This window comes from Bos javanicus, chromosome 18, assembly GCF_032452875.1.
Source record: "Bos javanicus breed banteng chromosome 18, ARS-OSU_banteng_1.0, whole genome shotgun sequence".
NCBI lineage: Eukaryota > Metazoa > Chordata > Mammalia > Artiodactyla > Bovidae > Bos > Bos javanicus.
This window is the reverse complement of record NC_083885.1, coordinates 54,583,387-54,598,121: the sequence shown is the minus strand read 5'-3', so window position 1 is coordinate 54,598,121 and position 14,735 is coordinate 54,583,387. Positions and strand designations below refer to the sequence as shown.

The following is a 14,735-nucleotide window of genomic DNA, read 5'->3' as shown; positions in this document are numbered from 1 at the left end:
GCGGGCCGCCCGTGACAGGAGCCGGAGAAGCCGCCGAGGGGCAACCAGGGATGGGAAAACCAGATGGCTCCAGCCCTCCTCCCGCCTCCTCCATCCCTCCCTCCGGGTGCCCGCGGCCTGGCCGCCCTCCGCAGGGGCCCGGGGAGGCCTCGGGCCCGGCTCGGCCGGGCTCACCCCAGGGAAAAGGTTGCCTTTGTCTAAAGGTCACCACCCGAGCGCGGTGCCCAGGCTGGGCCTTGTGCCTCCCATTCCCCGGCCGAGGGGGTGGAGATGGGGGGCCGCCCCAAATCTCGGGAGGTGACAGGGGTAAGGCTCACTTCCCTCCTCTCCCCCCACCCGCCTCCCCGTAACGGCCCCCTCCGGGACCCGCCAGCTAGCGGGGGAGGGGGTCAACTCCTTTCACTGCTGGGGGGTGGGGGACCAAGTCAACTCCTTTCATTGTTTAGGGGCGGTGGGAAGGGGGAGACCCAGTGGCCTCCTTCCGCATCCATCCCCCCCACTCAGCTTGCCAGAGGCCCCGTTTCTCCCCGGACCCCCGGGAGTGATTTGAGGAGGGGGCGCAGGGCACGGGGCGAAGAGGGGGGAGATGAAGGCTCGCCGGCTCCGGCCGGGAAACCACCATCCGCTCCCCCATGGCCCTCTTCTTCTCCGAAAGGCGGGGAGCGGAGCGAGGGGAGGGGGCCCCCGGGCCGGGGGAGGGGGTCTCCCCGCCCCTCCCCCCGTGGAACGTTAGGTCTCGTTTTTCCGCCGCTCCATTGTATCCCCGGCAGCCGGCGGGAGGGCCGGGGAGGCACCGGGCGCGGGCAGGGGAGCCCGCGGTGGGTGGGTGGGGGGGTCCCCGCAGGATAAGGGCGGCGGCGATGGTGGGAGAGACGCGGGGGGTTGGGGGGAGCTGCCGGGGGTGGTGGGCGCGGAGCAGAAAAAGAGGCAGCGGGCGCTGCGCCCCGGTTGGGGGGCTGAGTGTTGAGTGTCGGGGGGGTGGGCTCGGCCCCGGCTCCGGCTCCCCCCACACACACCCTCGCCGCCAACCCCCACTCCCCCCCTCGCTTTTGCGCCCTGTCACAGCCCCGACTCGCAGGTAGAGAGAGTTAAGAGATTTAAAGAGAAATTGCTACATTGTGAGAAACTCACCCTGATGTTTGAGCAGCCGTCGGCGCGGGGTCTCCGAGACGGCCCCGCACGGGCTGCAAAGGGAGGACCCAGAAGGGGCCGACCGGCCGGGCCGGTCAGCGCACTGCCTGATCGCATGGCGGCCGCCCGGCGGCCTCCGCCAGGCCCCTGCCGCCGCCCCGCGCCGCGGCCCGGGCGCCCCGGACTCGCGCCCGCTCCGGGCGGGACCCCTCGGGTTTGCAAAAAAAAAAAAAAAATTTTTTTTTTAATTAAATGCAAAAGGAAAAAAAAAAACCTTGCAGGTTTTGTGTTCCGCCCCCCCCTTTCCTCCTCCTCCCTCCGCCCTCACCGGGGGACGGGCTTGGGGGAGGCCCCGCCCCGCGACTTGGCGAACCAGCTCGGGCTTTGGGCGCGGAGCAGCGGGCCTGCGAGCGAATGGGAGACTGCGGACGCCCCGGGAGGGTGACCTCCGCGCCGGCGCCGCCCCCTCCCCAGCCGGAGTCCCGGGGGTTCGGGGGCGCGCTTTCCCAGGCTCCGGTGGAGTCGACCGACAGCATCGAGCGATGCTCCGGATTAGAGGGAGAGGCTAAAGGGATTGGCGCTCCCGGACCTCGGGCTCGGCTGGGCCGGCTGGGGAGGGGGCGCCCGGACTCGGGGAACGGTCGCCGGGCGGGAGGACGCGAGCAGGGGCAACGCCGATGGTTCGAAAAGGTAGCGGGAGACGAGGATGGAGGATATGGGAGGCCCCGTAGGTGGAATCGCGAAGGAGCCGGGAGTCGGAGTTAAAAGGGTGCAAGGCGCGGGGGCAGAGGATGTGCTGGGGCTCCTCGCCGGGACCCCGAACGCGGCTTGCTCACTCACCTCAGTCGGCCTTTTGACCTGCTACGGCCCCGGGGAGGGCACCGGGGACGGCACCGGGGACGCGGGTCCGACCTGTCTTACCGCCTCCTCGAGGCCTCGCGGGCCGCGCAGATGGGATTCCCAGAAGCCCCGGGACGCCTCGGTGGTGTTGGGTCTGTTTCCGCCTTGCCGGGCCGTGTACGCCTTGCGGGCGTGACACTTCGATTCGCGCATTCCTTCAGGGAACACTTGCAGAGCGCCTGCAGTGTGCCCTGCGCCGTGCTCGGGACCCATTGAGCACCGAGACAGCTCGGAGCTACCCTCCCGGGGCGCACAGGCCAACGGCACCTACACTCTGGTCTGTTACCTTCCGCTTCCCCGGTGCCCTGGAAAAGCCACGTGCATACTGAAGCGACTCAATAATGTGTGTTGAATAAACGAGTGATTGTTTTAAGCTTTGTGTTTTAAGCTTTAGAATTGATCCTGGGATCTTGGTGGTACTATGCATATTATTGAAGAGACCACGGAGGTCCAGGGCCCTGACGCCAACCAGTGAGCCCTTGATTCACATCCTCCCACTTCCTTTGCTGTGTGACCTTGGGCAAACTACTTCACCTCTCCGTGCCTCCATTTCTAAGGGGAAATCAATAACAGGCCTCATTTCATAGGGTCATTAGGAGAGAATGTTCTCATGGAGAGCAGCCCGTGACAGGAAGTGCAGATAAGTGCTGTTATTATTATAGCAAAAAGGAAATTTTATCCGTTCCAGATGTGAGCACATGTGTTGCCCCAAATATGACAGTAGTCAATCTATAAGTTTTATACAGTGGTCATCCACAGTCCGTGGAGGTATGTGACCCTTCCAGGAACAGCAGTATACACGGACATTATTTTTGTGCAGTTTGCCTTTCATCTGCTAAGATTGAGCCTAGGGAGCTACGCCTTGAGTATTCATGTATGTGCTGTTTTTCCACTCTTCACCAGAAAAGAGACCTCCAGGGACCCCCACCTGGAGGTCTTTAGTGATTCCCACCTTGCTGTTCAGTCTAGAAGCTGTGTCTGACTCTTTGTGACCCCATGAAGTGCAGCACACCAGGCCTCCCCCCTTGCAGTGTAGAAAACTAAATTGGCTCAGAGAGGGAAAGTGTTTTGCCCAGGGTCACAGAGCCAGCAAGCCGGGCCTGATCTGAGCTGGGTGGCACTGATGTCTCAGAGATGCCAATCCCGGGGGACTCGGAACTTGGGAATTGACTGGGGTTCAAAGTTATGAGACAGGAGGCATTGCGGGGGTGACTATCCAAGTTTATTCATTCATACAGGAAGTATTGTTTACGAGTATCTAGTCTGCCAGCAATATAGTTGTGACCAAGAGCACCCTGGTTCCTGCCCCAGTACGCAGTCTGATGATGAGCAAATAAGTTGCTTAGCCTCAGTTTCCCCTGCCCTCAGGTTCCAGGCTTCTTTGGTGCACTGTGGTAACCACCACGACCCCTCCACCCCCCAACACACACCCCCCAGTACAGTACCTGGCACTTAGTAAGTGCTCCAGAAAGATCTACGAAACCATGAGATACTGCCCACTCTTCTACAGGCATTCTCTTAGGACCAGGTGGCCAGGAATACGCATGGGTATGAAAGAAGCCCCCAGTCTAGCCGTGGCTGGCAAAGCCCTGAGAGGTCAAACGTCCAAGGCCAGAGGAGGGGTCAACATGGGCCCAAATGGAAAGAGACCTGCTATCCTTTGGGGGGAGTGACACCTACCTTCACTTTGCAGCTCAGATGCAAGTTGGGAGTTACAGATTCAGAATGGAGTTGGCAATGAGACCCAGAGAGGTTCAGCAACTTGGCCCAGGGATGCCCAGCCAGGGGAAGGACTTATTCAGTGCACCTGGGTGTTCTATTTGTCTCTGAGTCACCAGATGGACCTGGGGCAAGTCACTTCTGCAGCTCCTCCATGTTCTCATCTGTACAATGGGACTGTAGAGTCACACCAGAATTCACCTCCCCCAACATTTTCTAATGAACATTTTCAAACATGGAAAAGTTGAAGAAATAGAACAGCGACACCAAAACACCCTCCATGAGCACGTTCAACAATCAGCATGTTCCTCTCCTTGCTGTGTCACACATCTGTGCCTCTATCCCTTCATCAAATCCATCTCATTTTTTTGATGCATTACACACATCTGTGTATCTCTCCCAAACACATGGTTAACACAACTGTAATGACAAGCCCCTGAGCCAGAGAATTAAACCTCAATTCTCATTTTTTGTGTGTGAATGAGAAACCAGAAAGGGTAAGAAACCGGACCAAGGTCACACAGCTGGGATTTATACCCAGCTCTGTCTGTTCCCAGAGTCCAGACTTTATGAAGACCACCGGGAGGATGAAATGGATACAAGACATGCAGAAGCTCTTATGGGACAGGGACAAAACAGCATTCAGATGTAAAAAATTAGGACTGGAGAAGATGCACCCAACTTTTCTCAGTAAATATGCTACATCCCTGTAGCCAACATGAGCTTGGGTTTCCGGGCCCATCATCTCATTTAAGAGCTGTTTTAATTATACTCGTGTAGTGGCTCAGACGGTAAAGCGTCTGTGTGCAATGCAAGAGACCCGGGTTCGATCCCTGGGTTGGGAAGATCCCCTGGAGAAGGAAATAACAGCCCACTCCAGTATTCTTGCCTGGAAAATCCATGGACCGCAGAGTCTAGTAGGCTACTGTCCATGGGGTCGCAAAAAGTTGGACACGACTGAGCCACTTCACTTTCACTTTGCAGCAGAAAAGAACAGCTGGAAACCGCATCCCCCATCCCACCCCACACACACATTCATTTGCCATGGAAAAGTCCAGGACATTGGAGAACTAATTTGCCCTCTCCAAGTGGCCAGGATGCCTAGTTCCACTTTTAGTCCACCGGGTCCAAGTCCCGCAGGCTCTCCCAACACTCCAGCCCAGAAGGCTCCCCTCCCCCACGCTCAGTACCAGCGCATTTCTGTCCCACCCCCTCACATTTCAAGTTCTCCACCCCACCCTCTCAACCAGACCCTAATCCCCTTCATTTCTAACTGCCTATACCTCCTACCCGTTCCACAGGCCAGCTCCTACCCAGCGGGAGCTTGACCAGAGTCTGGCCTGATTGCCATCTCTCTACAGAGAGGCGTGGTTTTCTTTTTTCTTTCTCTTTTTTTAAAACAAGCGGTTTGAGCCTCTGAAAACCAAAACAACGCCCATCGCGGCTCCTCCCTCGCACCCGCAGCTGCGAAGTTTAAAACTTGGTCAACTCAAGTTGCTTTTTGATCTGGGAGGATGTTTCCACGAGTGTTTTTCGTTCTCAGCTGAGCAGCACGCTTAGGATTTGTGCACTTTTCTGGAGGCGTATAAACGATTCCATAACAAAAAGGAACAAAACAAAAAACCTTGCCCAGAACACCCCTGCGGACCCTTCACGTCTCGGTCAATCCAACGTCAGGGATCCGAATTCTAGCCGCCAGGTGGGGAAAAATAGGAGGGCTCGGAGGGCACTGACTCCGGAGCGACCTTCGCCCTCTGACCGCGCCCTTTAAACGTGCCGCGTACAGCGGGAAAAAGCTGCCCTAGCTCCCAGAGACGCTGGCTAGCCGGCAACACCAAGACCACGAGCGGCCGCGAATCAGGCAGATACAAGCCCAGCCCGACCTCGGGTCCTCAGAGCGGCAAGTGCGAGGGGCGGGGCCCAGCCGCCCATTGGCTCACGATGGGGGCGGGGTCACGTATTCGTCCCGCCCCCATTCTCCGCCAAGTTAAATAGGTTTCGCGCCGGCCGGGGGAGTTATTCACCGTGGGGCGGGGTCGGGGTTTGTTTACACACTGCTATTGGCTGGATTTGAATCGGCCCGACTGCCGGCTGCGGGGCGGGGCTCCAGAGGGCCCCTGCGGGCGCCTGACAGCTTCAGCCAGGCAGAAGCCGCGCTGGACGCGCCGCTGAAGCATCGGGACTCTGGAGACGGGAGTGCCCTGGGCGGGTGCGGGCAGCGGGGGCCGGCAAGTTTGAGCCTTCCGCTGGCTTCTTGATAAATGCTAACCAAGGGCGTAGGGAGCATTGTTTTTGTTACCATAAAAACCCCTAAGGAAAAACAAACCCGGAAACAACCGAGCTGCCCATGGATAAGGGACTCAGATAACCTAGGGGACTCAAATAAGCTGTGGTCTGGCCCGTAGTGGGCTTCCCAGGTGGCGCTAGTGGTGAAGAACCTGCCCCCCAATGCCAGACACCTAAGAGGCTCGGGTTCAATCCCTAGGTGGGGAAGATCCCCTGGAGAAGGAATGGTAACCCACCGAAGTGTTCTCGCCTGGAGAATCCCATGGACAGAGGAGCCTGGTGGGCTACAGTCCATGGGGTCGAAAAGAGTCGGACATTACCGAAGCGAAATAGCACTCACGGAGTGGCCCATAGTGGGACATAAACAAAATGAGGAAGTAATACATGAACTGACACGAAATGAGCTATGAGTTCAGTTAAGGGAAAAAGGCAATAATGGAAGCAGAGTGTATAATAATTTAAGGTGCGTGAGAAAATACAACCTTCTGCTTGTTAAACACGCAGAATATCTTTGAAAGCAAAAACAAACTCCTAACTGCAGATGTCTGTGGAGAGAAGGAGCGAGGAGCGTGGAAGGCAGATCACGTTGGACCTCGGATTTCTTTGGAAAGAATGATGCTAAAGCTGAAACTCCAGTACTTTGGCCACCTCATGCGAAGAGTTGACTCATTGGAAAAGACTCTGATGCTGGGAGGGATTGGGGGCAGGAGGAGAAGGGGATGACAGAGGCTGAGATGGCTGGATGGCATCACTGACTCGATGGACGTGAGTCTGAGTGAACTCCGGGAGTTGGTGATGGACAGGGAGGCCTGGCGTGCTGCTGATTCATAGGGTGGCAGAGTCAGACACGACTGAGCGACTGAACTGAACTGAACTGAACTGAAAGTTAGCAACTTGTAGCACCTATTCAAAGACATACAGGGTAAACAAAAATATTAAATTCTAAGAACTCTCCCCAATTATCTCATATCTCGAAGCAACTGCCCCTAGGAAAACTCTTGACTAGGCTGTAGAGGCCATGGACCCCCCATCTGCGCTTCTTGCATCCCACAGTGGTATTGGGGAGTGGGAACGCGTTAGGAAAGAGCTGCTTCACCTACTCAATGACCAAGAGATACCCGGATCCAATGAAGGGTGGTTTTATTTATTAGTAATTACTGCAGGATTTAACATCCCGACTGGGAGGGAGGGACCCTTTCCTGAGAGACGCTAAGTGGAGGATGTGGGGGAGGCCCTCTTAGGAAAGAGAAGTCAAAACTAGGAGAGGCCCCTTTAAGAAGGAAAGCCAGCCTCCTCTGGTAAACGACGCGAGGCTGACGGAACTGACCGGCAGAAGGGAGAGTTGTCCGGATTTTGACGTTTGTTATTACTCTCTGTTCCCGGAGATCTGGAGGCGAGGATGAGAACGATTTCCTGCAGCTGAGTTTTGACCTGTTATGGATCTTACTTATAAAGACTTCCTCTGTATAAGTTCGCTAAAGGATTTGTGAAACATTGTTTACATGTCTGGGAAAGTCACCCAGGCCCGTAGTGAAAATTTGCCGGGCTTGTAGTTCTAAGGAACAGGCCTATCCGAGCTGGTGCTGCCGGCCCAGATACACAGATAAACTCGGTGAATGCCCCAAAGATGCTCGCACGTTCTAACAGCAACCCGTTTTACGAATGTGGAAACTGAGTCACAGAGAGGTTATATAACTGCCCACGTCTGGCGTCACAGCTATTTGGACCCTGGCAGCTCTGCTCTGAAGTTCATACTTTTAACGAATATTTGACACTTGCCCCTAAAAACTGCTTTGTCTTTTGATGCATTGTTTTAAAAGCCATAAAAAGCTTAATGCAGATTCTTAATGACGGTGAACCATTTTCTACGCTTTGTGTTGTAAAGGAGTTTTGTGATTTCCTTTTTATTATTATTGAAGTATAGCTGATTTATAATTCGTGTAAATTTCATGTGTACAGCAAAGTGACTTGATACATATTTTTCAGATTCTGTCCCCTTAAAGATTGTTATAAAATACTGAGTACAGTTCCCTGTTCAATACAGTAGGTCCCTGTTGGTTATCTATTTTATATATTGTAGTATGTATATGTTAATCCCAAGCTCCTAGTTTATCCCTATCCCCCCCCCCTTTCCCTTTGGTAACCACAGGTTTGTTTTGTCTCTTTCTGTTTTGTCAATAAGTTCATTTGTTTGGGGTTTTGTTTGTTTTCTTTTTGATTCCACGTATAAGCGATATCATATGACATTGTCTTTGGCTTACTTCACTTAGTATGATCCTCTCTGTCCATCCATGTTGCTGTAAATAACATTATTTCATTATCTTTTATGGTTGAGTAATATTGTGGATTTTTTTGAAATAATTTCTGATGTTTTTTCCCCTAAAATTCTATATCAGGGCAAGCTTTTTAATTTAATTTAATTTTTTCTTCCTCAATCTTTTTTATCTTTTAAAGTACTTTTCACGAGGAAACATTTTGCCCTCAGCCCTCCTACTCCTCTCTCACCATTAAATACTTCCCTAAAGATTACCGCGTGCGAGGCACACTTCTAACTCACTGAATTGTTACAACAACCCTGAGGTCAAAATGGTTAGCGGTCTCACTTCACAGATGAAGAAACCGAGGCACAGAGAAGTTACGTAACTCGCCCGAGGTCACACATCTCTCTCCAGAAAAGGAAGAGGAAGACCAGGAATGGGTAGATCATGGAAGGAGAGAGAAGAAGGTATGCAAAGTTGCTAAGAGAAAAAATAGGAATTAAGCCTGTGGCAAAGCAGTAAGTTCCCACTGTATAGCACAGGAAATTATATTCAATGAAGTGAAGTGAAGTGAAAGTCATTCAGTCATGTCCGACTCTTTGTGACCCCATGGACTATACAGTCTGTGGAATTCTCCAGGCCAGAATACTGGAGTGGGTAGCCTTTCCCTTCTCCAGGGGATCTTCCCAATCCAGGGATCGAACTCAGATTTCCCACATTGCAGGCGGATTCTTTACCAGCCGAGCCACAAGGGAACCCGAGTTATCATGTAATAAACCGTGAACATTTTTTTTTTAAGTTAAAACCAAGGGACTTCCCTGGCAGTCCAGTGGTTAAAACTACATTCTCAATGCAGGAGGCACGGGTTCGATTCCCTGGTTGGGGAACTAAGATCCTATATGCCATGGGTGGTGCAGCCAAAAAATAAAGAAATAAAGTGGGGCGGGAGGGCCTTTAACAGAGAGAGAGAGAGAAGCCAGTGGACTGGTGAATACAGGGAAAATAGCTTTAGAGAGGTGGTAGGATCTAAGGTCAGTTTGCAAAAGATAATGCCCAAGAAGCACACAAAAAGATACTCAAAATTATTAGTTATCATGTGTATGCTCAGTCATGTCCGACTCTTTGTGGCCCCATGGGCTGTAGCCCGCCAGGCTCCTCGGTCCATGGAATTTTCTAGGCAAGAATACTGGAGTGGGTTTCCATTTCCTACTCCAGGGGATCTTCCCAACTTAGGGATGGAACCCATGTCTCCTGCATCTCCTGCATTGGCAGGCGGGTTCTTTACCGCTGCGTCATCTGGGAAGCTATTAGTCATTAGAGAAATGTAAGTCAAAACCACAATGAGGTGCCCCTTCACCGTCATCAGAAGGGCTATAATCCAAAAAACGGACAATACCAAATGAAAGGAAGGATGTGGGGGAATGGGAAGTGGGTAAAATGGGGCCACCAGTATGGACGACAGTTTGCTGTTTCCTCCATCAGCTGCACCTGGAATTACTACAGGGTCACGCCTATGTGTATACCCAGAATAGTTGAAAACCGTAATTTGTACATGAATGTTCCCAGCAGCTGTAGTCACTGCTGTTTTCACAGAGGTGAAAACAACCGAAATGTCCATCAACGGACGAAGGAATCAACAAAATGTGGTATACCCAATGGGAAATTATTCAGCCCCGTAAAAGAGAATGGGTCCATGCTGCAACACAGAACCTTGGAAACAAGGCTGAGTAGAAGAAGCTAGATCTGAAGGATCGCATATTGGATGAGCCCATTTTTATGAACTGTCCAGAAGAGGCAAATCCACAGAGACAGAAAACAGATGAGCAGAGGTCAGGGGATGTGGGGAGGGCGAATGGTGAGTGACAGCTACATGGGCACAGAGTTTCCTTTTGGGGTTAGGGGGAACTTCCCTGGTAGTCCAATGGTTAAGACTCCATGCTTCCAATGCAGGGGATTTGGGTTTGATCCAGGAACTAGATCCCACATGTCACAACTTAAGACCCAGCAGAGTCAAAAAAAAAAAGATAGTGGTGATGGTACAACATTGTGAATGTACTTAATGCCACGGAATTATACATTTTAAATGGTGACAACGATCAATTTCATAATACACAAATTTAAAAATTTTTTGGATGATGAGAAAGCAGAGGTGTTAAGCACACGTGATTTAAAAAATAATACACATGAGTGGTTCCCTAGTTGCTCAGTGGTAAGAAATCTACCTGCCAATGCAGGAGAAATGGGTTCGACCCCTGATCCAGGAAGATCCTGCATGCCCCTGAGCCGCAACTATTGAGCCTGTGCTCTGGAGCCCGGGAGCCACAACTACTGAGCTCTCGATCCTATAGCCCACGCTCAGCAGCAAGAGAAGCCACCCCAATGAGAAACCCGTGCACAACTAGGGAGTAACGTCTGCTCTCCTCAACGACAGAAAAACTCTTGCAGCAATGAAGACTCAGCACAGCCAAAGTTAAATAAATAATTTTTAAAAAACATAAAAATATTCTGTAATAACTTATATGCATGCTCAGTGGCTCCGGTCGTGTCCTACTCTTTGCGAACCCATGGACTGTAGCCCACCAGGCTCCTCTATCCATTGGATTTCCCAGGCAAGAGTACTGGAGTGGGTTACCATTTCCTTCTCCAGGGCATCTTCCCGACCCAGGGATCTGGACCCCCATCTCTTATGTCTCCTGATGGGCAGGCAGCTTGTTTACCACTTGCACCACCTGGGAAACCCAACCTAAAGAATCGGAAAATGGAGGGATATATGTATATATATAACTCTTGAGAAATTTGTATGCAGGTCAGGAAGCAACAGTTAGAACTGGACATGGAACAACAGACTGGTTCCAAATAGGAAAAGGAGTTCGTCAAGGCTGTATATTGTCACCCTGTTTATTTAACTTATATGCAGAGTACATCATGAGAAACGCTGGACTGGAAGAAACACAAGCTGGAATCAAGATTGCCGGGAGAAATATCAATAACCTCAGATATGCAGATGACACCACCCTTATGGCAGAAAGTGAAGAGGAACTAAAAAGCCTCTTGATGAAAGTGAAAGTGGAGAGTGAAAAAGTTGGCTTAAAGCTCAACATTCAGAAAACGAAGATCATGGAATCCGGTCCCATCACTTCATGGGAAATAGATGGGGAAAAGGTGGAAACAGTGCCGGACTTTATTTTTCTGGGCTCCAAAATCACTGTAGATGGTGACTGCAGCCATGAAATTAAAAGACGCTTACTCCTTGGAAGGAAAGTTATGACCAACCTAGTTAGCATATTCAAAAGCAGAGACATTACTTTGCCAACAAAGGTCCGTCTAGTCAAGGCTATGGTTTTTCCTGTGGTCATGTGTGGATGTGAGAGTTGGACTGTGAAGAAAGCTGAGCGCCGAAGAATTGATGCTTTTGAACTGTGGTGTTGGAGAAGACTCTTGAGAGTCCCTTGGACTGCAAGGAGATCCAACCAGTCCATTCTGAAGGAGATCAGCCCTGGGATTTCTTTGGAAGGAATGATGCTAAAGCTAAAACTCCAGTACTTTGGCCACCTCATGTGAAGAGTTGACTCATTGGAAAAGACTCTGATGCTGGGAGGGATTGGGGGCAGGAGGAGAAGGGGACGATAGAGGATGAGATGGCTGGATGGCATCACTGACTCGATGGACGTGAGTCTCAGTGAACTCAGGAGTTGGTGATGGACAGGGAGGCCTGGCGTGCTGCGATTCATGGGGTCACAAAGAGTCGGACACGACTGAGCGACCGATCTGATCTGATCTGAACTGAACCACTTTGCTGTACACCTGAAATGAACACAACATTGTAAATCAGCTACATCCCAATATAAAATAAAAATTAAATTAAAAAATACACATGGCAATGTCCAAAAACAGTTAGGGAGGGACTGGTAGAGAGAAAGACTGGAGGGAGATCTGGGGAGACGGCAGTGGAGTGAGACCCAGTCAAGGTCCCTGCTCTAAGGAGGCTCCTGAGAGCCTAGGGTGGACCTCGTGGAGATCTCACAGGTCTCTGGAGGATACAGACCCACCCCCAGGGTAGACAGGGCTGGTATGGGGGAAGCCCAGAGCAGGCACTCCACCACACAGCCTATAGTTCAGGAAGGCTTCCTGGAGGAGGAGAAGGATTAAGAGGGGTCTGATAGAAGAGGCTGGATGGGGAGGAGTGTGAGTCTAGAGTAGAAAGGGAGCCTAGAATTTCTTTCTTTTTTTTTTTTTTTTTAAATATTTATTTATTTGGCTGCACCAGATCTTAGTTGGGACACATGGGAATCTAGTTCCCTAACCAGGGATCAAACCCAGGTCCCTGCATTGGGAGCTGGGAGTCTTAGCCACTGGACCACCAGGGAAGTCCCAGGAGCCTGGAATTCCTAAAGCACAGATCAACCTTGACACCCCCCTGATGGAAACCCTCCTAGGGCTCCTCAGTGCCCTTGGGTGAAAGTCCACAGTCCAGAATTACCTGGCCTGCATTCATTCAGCACACCCTCTCTGAGCAGCTACTCTGAGCCCCGCCCTGCATCGGTAATGCTGGGATACAGTGGGGAGGAGACAGGCCCCGCCCTGCCTTCATGGGACTCAAACCGCTGCGGGGGACACCGGTGTGAAACAAACCATTTCCCAGCCTGACAGGTGTTAGTCTGATGGCTGCTATGGGAGGCCAGGTGGAGTGAACCCAGCCCCCAGGGGGTTCCCCACTTCGATTATTCCTGAGGGGCTATTTCACAGTTTTTGCAGAATAGTGCCTCTGTTGTTTGTATCTTAAAGATCTGTTCTGTTATAAACAAGGTTCTCCTGTATAGCACGGGAAAGTATGTGCAATATCCTACGACAAAGCATAATGGAAATGAATGTGAAAAAGGACTTGAAAAAGAATGTCTAGGAGCGTCCCTGGGGGTGTGAAGAGTCCACCTGCCAATGCAGAAGACACAGGTTTCATCCCTGATCTGGGAGGATCCTGCATACCTCGCGGCAGCTGGGCCCATGTGCCACGACTGTTGAGCCTGTGTTCCAAAGCCAGGGAACCACAATTACTGAAGCCCGCGCGCCCTGGAGCCCGCGCACTGCAACTGGAGAGTAGCCCCTGCTCTCCATAACGAGAGAAAAGCCCTGGCAGCAACCACGACCCAACACAGCCAAAAAGTAAGAAATAAAATTATTTTTAAAAACTCTTACAAAAATAATGTCTATACACGTATCACTGAATCACTGTGCTGTACAGTAGAAATTAGTATTGCTAAACCAACTCTACTTCAGTAAAATAAATTGTTAAAAATTTGTCCTTTCAATCTAGTCTTTTTTCTTCCTTTGATGGGTTTCCCTGGGGCTACCTTAGGCTCACACCAAGCTACAAAATTCATGAAGTCCAGTTACTTTTTCCCCAACATGCATTAAAATAAATCACCTGGAAATCATCCCTAATGCTAGTTTGGGAACCCGGTGACCTGCACTCTGGAGATTAAGGGACACCTTCCTGAAGGGAGCCCATTGTAAGCTAAGACTTGCAAGATAAATGGAGTTAGACAAGGGTGGAGGGGAGCAACAGGTACAAAGGCCCAGAGGTGGCAGAAACAGGGAAAGAAGGCTGGTCAGGCTGCTGGCATCTTGACAGCTCAGCTGTGTGCGGCTGAGGGACTGGGTGACCTTAGAGGTTTCGAGTTTGATCTCAAAGGTCATACACAGTCACTGATGGGTTTGTTGTCATTGTCATTATTACTTGTAATTGCTATGCAATTCACATACCATAAAACTCACTTGTTTAAAGGGATCCATTCCAAGGTGTTTTTTTTATAAGAACTTTAAAAAATTATTTATTTGTGTTTGGCTGCACCAGGTCTTCGTTGCTTCAAGGGCTTTTCTCTTGCAGCAAGCAGGGGTTACTCTCTAGTCGCAGCGCTCAGGCTTATCACTGCAGTAGCTTCTTTACTTTCAGAGCACCAACTCTAGGGCACTGGGCTTCAGTAGTCGAAGCACATGGGCTCCAGAGTGCAGGTTCAGTAGCTGTGGCACAAGGGTTTTGCTGCCCCGAGGCATGTGGGATCTTCCCCAACAAGGGATGGAACCGCTGTCTCCTGCTTTGCAAGGCAGATTCTTAACCACTGGACCACCAGGGAAGCTGATCCATGGTTTATTGTATATTCATTCACAGGCTTGTGCTACCGTCACCACTATCTAGTTCCAGAACATTTCCATCATTCCAACAAGAAACCCTATATCATTAGCAGTCCCTTCCTATCCCCCACCCTCCTCACCAACCCTAGGCAACCACTAATCTGTTTTCTGTCTCTACCAATTTGTCCATTCTGGACCTCTCGTATAAATGAAATCCTATCATATATGGCCTCTGTGTCTGGCTTCTTTCACTTTGCATAATGTTTTCTTTTTATTTTTTTTAGCTCTGCCTCATGGCTTATGGGAACTTAG

General features: G+C 51.0%; 1 protein-coding gene across 7 annotated transcripts in view; it reads right to left on the bottom strand.

Moving 5' to 3' along the window:
* The window catches only part of BICRA (BRD4 interacting chromatin remodeling complex associated protein), a 75,619-nt gene extending 73,088 nt beyond the window's left edge, over positions 1–2,531 (bottom strand). For 4 of the 7 annotated variants that reach the window (XM_061388823.1, XM_061388825.1, XM_061388821.1 and 1 more), the window contains exon 1: positions 1,132–1,463. The gene's annotated coding sequence lies outside the window, so the exon portion shown is untranslated. Of the gene's footprint in view, positions 1–1,131; positions 1,465–1,971 lie in introns of those variants that run through there. The other 3 variants (XM_061388824.1, XM_061388828.1, XM_061388827.1) reach the window with 3 other exon arrangements.
* Positions 2,532–14,735: the final 12,204 nt, after the last annotated feature.